Source organism: Brachyhypopomus gauderio, chromosome 4, assembly GCF_052324685.1.
Source record: "Brachyhypopomus gauderio isolate BG-103 chromosome 4, BGAUD_0.2, whole genome shotgun sequence".
Lineage (NCBI taxonomy): Eukaryota > Metazoa > Chordata > Actinopteri > Gymnotiformes > Hypopomidae > Brachyhypopomus > Brachyhypopomus gauderio.
Window position 1 is genome coordinate 1,769,140 of NC_135214.1, and position 7,327 is coordinate 1,776,466.

General features: G+C 43.3%; 1 long non-coding RNA gene across 1 annotated transcript; it reads left to right on the top strand.

Moving 5' to 3' along the window:
* The first annotated feature begins 1,784 nt into the window (after positions 1 to 1,784).
* Positions 1,785 to 6,411, top strand: LOC143511801 (uncharacterized). The gene is made up of 3 exons (XR_013130269.1): positions 1,785 to 2,375; positions 3,870 to 4,003; positions 4,097 to 6,411. It is a non-coding gene; the product is annotated as an uncharacterized LOC143511801 (long non-coding RNA).
* The last annotated feature ends 916 nt before the right edge of the window (positions 6,412 to 7,327 follow it).

Consider the following 7,327-nt stretch of genomic DNA (forward strand, 5'->3'; position numbering starts at 1 on the left):
CCAATTCAAGTCCCAAGTTATTGGTGTAAAAGTCCAAGTCAAGTCTAAGTCTCTGAATATTTTTTCAAGTCAAGTCAAAAGTCTTAATATTAATGACTCGAGTCTGACTCGAGTCCAAGTCATGTGACTTGAGTCCCCACCTCTGCAGACTAAACATCGTCATTATCCCCCCTTTGCTCATTGTGACTCCTCCCATGAGCAATTCCTATCAGCAATTTCTATCAATTTCTACCCCACATGTAGGCTGTAGGGAGACATGGCTTACCTGTCTCTGTGTGTATCCAGACTGTCAGGGCTGGCTCGGATGCCACACCATCTACCTCCACTAGGGGCACCCGAGTCAGCCCTAGACTACATCCACGCAATCAGCAATGATCCGTCTCACCTGTTGCCATAGGCCCTTTTCACACTTCCGCATTTTTTCTTCCGGAAGCTCTCGTTGCAGGGTAAAGTTACTTCCGTTACACATTAAACAATGGCAGAGTCCAATAACAAGAGCTTTTGCAGTGCACCAGGGTGCTCGATCTCGAAGCAAAAACAGTCGTATCTCAGTTTCTACTGTTTTCCGGCTGACGACGAGCAGAAAAGAAAATGGGTTTGTGCAATTAGGAGGGATGAAGGGGAAAACTTTGTGATACGGAGCATCTTTGTGTGTAGCCAGCATTTCACTGCTGCAGACGGCTAAAGCTCGCGGCTAAAAGTTGGTGCTGTTCCCTGTTACTGTTCCCAGTACTGTTACTGTCCCCGGTACTGTTACTGTTCCCAGTACTGTTACTGTTCCCAGTACTGTTACTGTTCCCAGCCGGTTTCAGTGGAACAGTTGCTGTCCGCGTTTGAAAGATCAAGCTCTCGGCTGGGAGTACACGTACGTCCGCTAGCATCTAGCTGTTACCCGCTAGCAACTAGCCCCGGTTCGCTAGCTTCTAGCTCCGATTCGCTAGCTTCTAGCTCCAGTTCGATAGCATCTAGCCCCGGTCCGATAGCATCTAGCCCCGGTTCGCTAGCTTTTAGCTCCGGTTCGCTAGCTTTTAGCTCCGGTTCGCTAGCTTTTAGCTCCGGTTCGCTAGCTTTTAGCCCCGGTTCGCTAGCTTCTAGCCGTCATCCGATAGCATCTAGCCCCGGTTCGCTAGCTTCTAGCCCCGGTTCGCTAGCTTCTAGCCCCGATCCGATAGCTTCTAGCCCTGATCCGATAGCTTCTAGCCCCGGTTCGCTAGCTTCTAGCCGTGATCCGATAGCTTCTAGCCCCGATCCGATAGCTTCTAGCCGTGATCCAATAGCATCTAGCTAGAAAAGAGCAAGCTCTCGGCTGGCAGTACACCACGAACATCTACTAGTCGAGAGTTTGCTCTTTCAAATGCGGACAGCAACTGTTCCACTGAAACGGCTCTGAAACTAGCTGTGATCCGCTAGCATCCAGCTCTGCTCGGTAGCATCCAGCTCTGACCATCACTTTGCTGTCGACTATATTGGACACTGAATAAACAATAACCTGTAATAACTTGGTGTGTGTCATGAACTTTATTGATACTGATGTAAACCAAACAATCAATAGCTGACGTCCCTTGGCTTGCTAAAGCTGGGCGTACACTGTACGATATCTTAAATGGTGTACTCAGCTCCATCTCAAACTGTACGACTAAATCGCAGGGAGAGTCGGCTCGTGGAGCTGCTTCAACAGTGTGATACTCTCACGAAGAGCGATTTGAATTTCAAACATGTTTGATATTCTTGCGACGCTGCGATTTCTGATCGGGAGTTGGTCGTTAGGTGTGAATCGCTCCTCGTTTCCCTGTGTAAACTATACGATGCACGACACGCGATTGAGCCGAAACTCAGCCCGATCGCAAAAATAGTCGCACGAGTGAAAAATCGGCTGAAAATGGGCCAAAAATCGCACAGCTTAACCTAGCTAGATATTGTTAACTAAAGCTGTCAGTATAATATGTAATATTATAATATATAACATAATAATATAGACTGTTTTACCACTCCGTAGGATGACTAATGGAACCAGCTATACCTTAAATAATAGTTAGTTACCTAGCTAGTGCTAGCTGGTGTTAGCTTACCCTGGTATAAGTGAATAAATTATTCTACAAACAATTTGTAGCCTCTATTTAACTTGGAACCGTTCGTTGTTGAATGTTCTCCAACGATACTGGAAACGTATTTAAAATTCAGTCTCGGCAGCGACGACAGGGATGAAGTAAACACACGCTCCATGCTGAGGTGAATTGACAACAACTATCTTCTGCGAGTACTGGAACTTGTTTTACCCGGCGGTGACGTATTTCCGTTTTGTTGTGAAAAGGGCCTATGGCTTCTTAAGGAAGCTTTTGGAGACGGATCATTGCTGATTCGTTTTGGTCTTGCCGGTACGCTATCAGCCCTTCTCTTCTTTCTCTGGAGTTGCATTTCGTTGTAAGGTGTCTCGCCACTTTATTCTCTCTCTTTTACTTATTCGAGTACTTACCTCCTGCGCCGCTCCCTGGCCTCTCTCAAGTTTTCCTCCCGCTGTTATCCTTCCTGTCGGTTATTCTTTTATTTTGGGAAGGGTTTTGTTTTGTTGCGGCGTTCGCCTGCTGCCAGTATTCCCCTGGCGTCCTTCTATTTTCACGCGTCGAATTTATTCCGCGTTCTTTCCGTTGTCTTTGTTATTTTCTCTCCCGTGTGTTTACGGTTTAGTTTCGTTTTCGCGCGCTGAGTTTATTTATTCCGCGTCAGTTTTGGGGTTTCGTTTTGCTACGGTGTGTGTATGCAGAGTCACTTTCGTTTTTGTTCGCGTGTGCTTATTTCATACACACAGTCCTATTATAAGCATTTATCCCATTTGGTTCCTAACGGCATTTGGGTTCAATACTCCCTTCATTTTCTTACGCGGTGTGTACCGGTCTGTACACCCCGCGTTACACAGACTCCCCCCCCCCCCCCCCCCCACTGTTTTACACCCCCTTTTTCCCATCTCTGTTTTTCTTACATTATGGCGTGTGTTTTGTATTGCTCTGGTTGTTAGGGGGGTGTCTTCTGTCGCTGTGATCCGTTAGCATCATTTGTGTGTGTGGAGCCTGTGAAGCTGTGTGTTGGGCTGTGGCGTCTGTGAATTGCCTTTTGCTACCGTGTCGCCTGTTCTGGTGTGTGCGGCAATAGTACGGCCTCCAACAGTTGTAAGACTTGGTGGTTTTTTAAATCTTTGACCCTGAGCTGGCAACGGTGAGGGATATCGGCTCAGCTGCTTGGGCAGAATAATGTGACGGGAGTGATATTGTTTCCAAAACCTCTGTGTGGACAAATATGCTACTTTCTGGTCCTGTAAAATTCGAGAAACAGCATGTTTGACCAGAAGTGTGACTTGGGTGTGCCCCACTATGTCTCTGGATGCTACCAGTGCCTTTTCTGCAGCTGCTATCGCGCACACACGCAGGGGCAGCCTGGCTGCCCTGGGGTCTAGTTTTCCTGAGAAGTACGCTACCGGTCTCTGTCTGTCACCGAGTCAAAACACATGTCATATTTCTTCTATATATTCTTTCTACCATCAACACTCCCCACACACATACGAACACTGCATTCTATTTCAGAATTCAAAACTGCTCTTAAGACTCATTTGATTAAACTGGCTTATTCTCTTTAACAAATGTTATTTTTTTATCTCTTTGTTGTTTTAATTTTAATACATACTTTATTCACTAAAGTGGGGAATAGCCACAATAGTGTAGCTTTCTCCCCAAATGAAGGAGTGGCAAACTGAGTGGATAATTGTATGTGAGTGCTCTGGTGAGAACATTTCTCACTGTGCATAAAGCAGGGGGGGCTGGGGCAGATCTGGGAGACTTAGGATCTATTTTGTCTGCTTCATCTATTTTGTTCACAAGTAACAAACTGCAGAGAAGGTTCACCACTCAACAGCAACAGGCACTAGAACTGATCCTGAGCAACACCAACCCTTGTGACTCAGATGGAGAAGACATAGTCCTCCAACCGGATTCAGAATCTGAGATGTCTTCAGGTTAGATTTCTCAAACTACCTATTTTCATTTCCTGACTTACCTTTTTATTTAGAACCAAACAAAAAGATAATTTGAAATGATTTATCTTGCAGAGGAGGAGACTCCTCTACCAAAAAAGAGCTCGTTTGGGGAGTGAGCCAACTGCAAAAGATGGCACAGTGTGGCGTGGAGAACAAGTGGGGAAACGTCTCCATTTCACCCCAATAGAAATGTATGCTACAGATGGAGAGCCAAGGGCTAAGGCCAGAAGAAGTATCCGGGGGCACCTTCAGAGCTTCCTCTGTTTTATTACTCTTGACATGCTTCGTAGTATGAGACCGATAAGTTTGCTGCAATCTCCGATGTGTGGGGATCGTTTGTCACCAACTGAATCACACCCTACAACCCTGGTCAACACATCACTATTGATGAACAGCTTTTCCCATCAAAGACTCGTTGCTATTTGCTGAAATACATTGCAACAAAACCAGACAAGTTTGGCATCAAGTTTTGGGTACTCGTACAACGACTGCTTAGCCGGAAAACCATTATCCTCAGCACTGTCAACCAGAGTCGCCGGGAAATTCCTCAACCTGCTAGACAGATGGACCGCACTGAATTCACCACTCAGGTGTTTTCAACTTGTCACGCCTGGCACCGCCCCCTCCCTGTCTGTCTAGCTTGGCTCCTCCTCCTCTGGTCTTTTCAGCTTCTGTTTAGTTCCACTTCTGTTTTTGTTTCCATGGTTTCAGTTCTTTTCTCTCATTGGACACAAATGCTTCTAGTCATTACTCACAGCTGTACCTGGCTGTAAAATGTCTAATTCTCTATTTAAAATATAAAAAATAATTAATTGTTTGTGCTTTTCTGCTCAAATAAAACTAAGCTAAATACAATATATAGAATCTTTATATTATAAAATACAATAAACTGAATAGAACAAACTAGAAACTAAATGGCTAAACTCAATAGAAAACCATGGTTAGTTGGGAGTTAAGCATGCCCCCTCCTGTGGTGCGCCAATAATGGCCTTATTTACAGAACAAAACGCCTGTTCACAGCTGATTATAGGATGTTAGCTAAAATCCTTCAGGTCAATCGACCCGTCTCTGGGTTCCAAAGGCAGAAATTAGGGGTGGGAATCGTTTACTATCTCACGATTCGATTCCGATTTTGGGGGCCACAATTCAATTCAAAATCGATTTTCGATTCAAAACGATTTTCGATTTTCTGCTTAAGTCTATAAAATCTGCATGATATACTACAGTCTGCTTTGCAAGACAGAATGACAAATACAGAAAATAAAGTGTCTAACATTTAATTAACAAAAATAATGTGCTTTGGTAAAATAAAATGCTTTTTGTTGTTACCAAAATTCTTGAGCTTCATTTTACAAGCTGTCAGGGCTGGCTCGGATGCTGTTCCCCCAGCCATGGCTAGGGGCACCAGAGTCAGTCCCAGACTATACTGTCATAACCGTATGTTCTCAGCCAGTCTCTGCTTTCACTGTGATTGCTTCTCGTTTGAAGGTGTCTCGCCACCTCTCTGTTATGCTTTCTCTTTACTTATTCAAGTATCTATCTCCTGCGTTGCTTCCTGACTCATCTCAAGTTTTCCCAATCCTGCATTTCTTCCTATCCGTTTTGCCTTTATTTTTGGGAAGGGTTTTATTTTGCTGCGGCGTTTTTTGCCAATTACTTCTTCTGGCGTCCTTGGTTTTGTTTTCGCGTTGCATTTATCCGCGCTGTTTTTAGTTACTGTTGTTTTGTTTCTTTCTCCCGTCTCACTATGGTTAACTGTTATTTTTCCCGTGTTGTATTTTGTGCGTTGTTTTTTGTTTCTGTTTGCTCCATGCCCTCACGGTTTTGGTTTCTATTCTGTTGCGCGTTGAGTCTCCCGTGTTGTTTTGTTTGTTTGTTCTGGGTCGCTGTGCGCGTTTCCCTCTCGCTAATATATGTGACGAGTGTCAAATGTATTGCTTTTGCGAGCCGGCACTCATGTCCACCCTTCTCTATATTATTTCACGCTGTGTGTACGTTCCCGTGCTCACCGCGTTACACATGCCTTGCACAAGAACTACATTGTGTCAAGTTCGGTCTTCCCTGGCATTCGTAAATACCAAAATGAACCCATATTTTTGCATTAAATGAAAAGTTGCCTGAATAAATTCAAAGTGACACGTAATGTAATTAGTTAAAATTTGATTAAAATGTATTGAATAAATTAACTAAATTTAAGCAAAAAAAATAAGCACATGCTAATAAAAGTAGCAGAATGAAAAGTATTGGTATAACGCGGGGGTGAATTTTAATTTTAAGAAAATTGCAGCATATGTTAAACAAACGTCTATCAATGATCCTTTATGTGGTTTGTGATCAATAATAGTTTTGCAAAGGAAAAAATAAAAACTTTCTATCACTGTACCAGCTTCAACCTCAAAGGACCTAAATGCATACCCATTGGGCTGGCGTCCCTGACACAGAAGGCATATGCATACACAGATTACCCAAACATAGCTTCAAAATATTTTTAAATATACTGTTATAACTTAAATAAGTTAGTTATTAACAAACTGAGAAGTAATTGAAGGATACCTTGTGTAGGATAGCTTTTAACCTTAATCCTAGTGCTCCACCCTTGGAATGGAAGAGTGCCAGAAGCTTTGGAGTATACTCATCCAGCTTGGACATGAAATTTGGTTCAAGGTGCACTGTTGGGATTCTGTGAAACTCATCCTGGAGCTGAAAGACAAACAATAGAATTAGAACCTCAAATAGTAAATTTATAAATATTGTTTTGAGAATGTTTTTTTACTGCGGTCGTTATACATGGACTATGAATATATTTTAACAACATGCAAGTCTAAGCAACACTGGAACTCATATGAGATGCCCTAAACAGAGCAGGCCATCTGGCTTTAATGTCTTCTATGCTGGGTGTCTGGTTTATGATTTTGTGTCTTCTGTGAGCAAATGTTTTGGCCATTTTTTCTTTTATCAGTGTGTAATTTTCCTGTTTCTTTTATTCAGTGAGCAACTCAATCCTTTCGTTTTCTTGACTTTCTTCATCCTCTCCTGCTGGGAGGGCAGGTAAGGGGGCAGGTAGTTTACCTCTGATTTTCTGGGCTTTTTTACATTCTTTGCAGACTTCTGATCAGCAGGTCTCTTGTGCTTTACTGCATTGCATATCACCTAAGGAACACCAAAACCTTGAAGTTTGGTGCGATAATTGGCCATCTTGTATTTTATGCTTTGTTGCCAGCCATAGTAACCAGAGAAGGAGATGGGTTCCTTGAGGCAAGGATATTTCTGAACCAGTGCTTCAGTAACATCACTGATCTGTGC